We start from the raw sequence: 4,121 nt of genomic DNA on the forward strand, positions 1-4,121 counted from the left end.
ATTTCGATTTAGTACGTTGACTGACAAAATATATTGTTTTGTTTACTGTAAGTATTCTTCATGAATAAGCCCTTCATGCATGTTCTTATCACTTCAACTGTGATTATCCTCTCAGCAGTAGTAATAATAACTTAGGTAATAGCACCTATGTCGACAGTGAAAATTTATCGAAATCAACAGCAGCAGTGGAAGGTTCGCCACTCTGTACACAACACTTGTAACAGCTCCCTTTAAAGTTTTGACTGCCGTCCTGAAACAATAATTTTAAAAATTATATATAAATAACAATTATTACTACATTATCCGCGAAGAGACAAACACTTATAACTAGGTAATCACGACCTGAGGAAGTGACACCGTCGCCGCCGCCCTACTTCAACAATACCGATGTAGATTGTGTACGATAGCGGCAACGAGACCGTCATAATTGCATTGTATAATAGCGACTTCGTGCACACGCCTAATAACTACTTACCGGTAAACAAAATGGTGAAAACCTGCGGCCGCGCCCGTCTCACTTAGATTACCGATAGGCCGAATACAGCGACAGAGAGCGACCGATCACAACGAATGCCGAACGGAAACTATCACAAAACGCGGTAATGGTTATCGGTGACTAAGTACGAGGAACGCAAAACAAATGTCGGTCGATTACACAAAAGTCACGACAATTATTGTAGAACTATAAATGAATGAACATCGTTTGCGATAGCGACGGCGGCGACAGCGGATTAACAACACCTAAAGCAGGTGTGTCGTTCGCGAACGAAACAAACGGGTCATGTGATCCGATTCAATGTATTGAACGAAAGGATTAGAATCGTGTAAAAATGATCTGGTCGTTCGTCAGTATTTTTTTTTGTGAATTGGATACACTGGATACGATCCGTGGGCTGTGATTCGTAAACCGTCACGATTTATTCGTGAATGAATGTACCGTACTTTGTAGTGCCTTTAAATTGTGATATTAACTGTCTTCACTTCTTCAATATTATTATTTTTCAAACATGTCAATATGTAAGTAGGAAAGGTGTTATATAAAAACTGTATGTACAATTAATAAGAGTGTCACATTTAATTTATGTAGATTAAATTACCTTTATGTTTTATATGCTGTCATAAACTTTTTTCAGTATTCTTTTAAATACATGTCAATGTAACATAAAAATATTATTTACAAATATAGGTACATATTAGAACGTTCACAAATAATGATTAAAAAATAAAATTTGTGAAATTTTACTGGTTGTCAATCTACTTCTTTTTTCAGTCACTACTTGCCCAGCTCTTGAGGAAACTCGCTCACATGGCACTGAAGTTGCAATCATGCATAGTCATCTTTTTACCAACTCATACATTCTTGGATAAACTTTTTTTCGTTCGGCCCACCAAGCTAAGGGATTTTCAAATCTACTTATTAAAGGTCTGTTCAAATATTTTTTTACTTTGACAATTCCAGCAACTAATGGATTTGGTCCTCCAATCAAATTAACCACTGTTTGATAAAATTTTTCCCACAAAATTGATTGAGAAGCAGTTGAATTTGCAGTGGCAGTTGCAGTTGTACTGGGTTGTTGTTCAAATGTGTCCTGTTCTAGTGTAATATTTTGAATCTTTGCCCTTAGAAAATTCATAGCATTTGCATATTTTGTAACACTTGAAAACACATGCTTTTTGAATCTTGGATCTAAAAGTGCTGCTTGAGTTACCAATGGATTATCTTCATTGTCATAAAACCTTTTATTCAATTCTTCACTCATCGTTTTAGCCATATGCTGAATAGCAGTTGGTAATGTATTATTGTTAACAAACTTTGTGACATACTTATTTAAAGAATTAACAAAAATAATTTCTTTTGATAATGTAACATATTTGTCAGCACTAATCTTAACAGTGACATCATAAAATATTTTTAGTATATCCCGTGCATGCTCAAGTAGACTATTCTTGTGAACTGAGAGAGTTTAACTCACTGTTACCCAATACTGCAAGGGTAGCAATTGTTGTGTGCCAATATCAGATCCAGATCCTGGGTTTTATTTAAATGAAAATTACAACTCTTAAGAACACTAATGTGTTTATTACGTATAAAGTTCATGTAACTGATACAAAAAGTGGCCGAGTGTTGTGAAGTTGCTCAGGTCTTCGTGGCTCTGGTACATCTGCCCCTGTTGGTCTCTGGACTCCCTTATTTACAAAGAAGTCTCTTGTTGTTGTAGTCTACAACTTTCTAATTCATATTAATTCTTGGAATTGTTTTCACACTTTAAAACAACAATCTCCAGGATGTCTTCTGTTCTTAATTGGCAATTCGTGGAAATGCAATAATATATTTAAACGACCTCTTCACACGACTGCTATTTTGATATATTTATTATGATGTTTTTTAAAAACAAGATTCATAGAAATATGAATCTACTATCTCGTATATATTATAATTATTAGGCCACATATATATCTATATTACTATTGCTAATACTTCTAGCAATATTACATATTATATTATATATATTTATATTATTAACATATCTCGTAGCCCATAGCACAATAATGGATTCTTTAATCGATAAAATCCTGTCAAACATATCATATATTGAGTTCCAATGGGTTGGGCAGTCCATTTTAAGTTTTAATTGAAGTAAGCCAGTTTTTTTTGAAAATCTTGTAATTTTCCTATACCGTCAGAACTTTTCTTAAAAAACTTGTCTTTACTTTTAGTATAGTTGTCTTATTGGATTTTAAACTTGTCTGAACAACCAAATTGATTGAATGAGCAAAACAAGACAAATATTGCCAATTACATTTTTGTAATGCAGATTTAATGTTGCTAGCATTGTCACTTATATTACACCAGTTAGTTTATTTATCAAGTTTTACTCATCTACAGTATTTTTTTAAAAAAGCACTAAGTTCTGTGCAGTATGTTTGTCGCGGACATTTTTACAACCTAGCAATACTGATGACAGCTGTGTTTCATTTAAAGGGTCGATAAAATGAACAGTGACTGCAACAAAACTTTCATTATTTAATGAAGTCCAGCCATCTGTATTCATGCAAACTGCCGAAACATTTTTTAATTGATTTTTAATTTTTTCATTTGTCATCTCATACATTTGAGGCAATAAGCTCTGGGTGACAGTTTTTATTGATGGTATAATATAACTTGGATTTAACATTTGAATCAACTTTTTAAATTCCTTATCTTCAACAACACTGAATGGGTGATACTCTTTAACAATCATTTTAACTAGTTGTTGATCAATTGCCTTTGACTTACTCCTTACTCATTGCAATTGGTCTTTAAACAAAGTTTGTCATAGTCATTTGTGTACTGTTTTGCTGTCTAGCAGGCTGTGGCCTGATTTGGTTGATTTTCCATATTTGTTGAGGAAGTTGATGGCTGTGGGTCATCAATTGTGCCAGAGTTTGAATCATCTTCCTATGATTTTAAAATTCATTAATTTTATTATTGTCAGAGATAAAATATTGACATCTCGCGCAAAAAAGTCAGTGAATGCCATTGATGTAAATGTAAAAAATCTTTAGTTGCATTGTAACTCCCCAATATATTAATTTACCTGTTTACTTCTTTCCAGTGGTATTGTTGGGTGATTGGACTTCATATGACATAACAAGTTTCCTGTTGAGCCACCATTAAAACTTTTTGTTTCTGAACAAATATTGCATTTTGCCTTGACGTTATCCAATGTAGTGAAATGATGCCAAACACTACTACGTTTTCTATTCATTGTACGGGATGACATAGTGCTATTACTAATAATAATTATGCATAGTTGTAATTTTTGTTGTTGGCATAAAATATCATAGTTTTTTGAAAAATACTTACTTAATTAATTTTAAAATAAATGTATACTTGGTGTAACAAATAAATGAATTAATATGACTTCAAATTTGTAATAGAAAATATTAAAACTTGTGAATATTTAAAAACTTGAAATAAAACAGTTGAACTTACAACTTCAATAGTTTTAAGCTATAATAAATTCTGGCTAATAAAATACAAATGTAGTTAATTAGTTAAGATATAGTACATACAATGGATAGTTTGTCAAAGGACTAAAAATTAATTCAAATATGCTCTAACTAATTTACTATAATGT

General features: G+C 32.3%; 1 long non-coding RNA gene across 2 annotated transcripts; it reads left to right on the forward strand.

Annotated features, from left to right (window-relative positions):
* Nucleotides 1-937: 937 nt before the first annotated feature.
* On the forward strand, nucleotides 938-3,815 carry LOC112603332. 2 transcript variants are annotated; one of them, XR_003115161.1, is made up of 3 exons: nucleotides 938-1,017; nucleotides 1,271-1,423; nucleotides 3,597-3,815. It is a non-coding gene; the product is annotated as an uncharacterized LOC112603332 (long non-coding RNA). The 2 variants fall into 2 exon arrangements; XR_003115162.1 differs by lacking the exon at nucleotides 938-1,017 and adding an exon at nucleotides 1,145-1,186.
* Nucleotides 3,816-4,121: the final 306 nt, after the last annotated feature.

Source organism: Melanaphis sacchari, unplaced genomic scaffold, assembly GCF_002803265.2.
Source record: "Melanaphis sacchari strain LSU unplaced genomic scaffold, SCAv2.0 Contig1063_pilon_pilon, whole genome shotgun sequence".
Classification (NCBI taxonomy): Eukaryota; Metazoa; Arthropoda; class Insecta; order Hemiptera; family Aphididae; genus Melanaphis; species Melanaphis sacchari.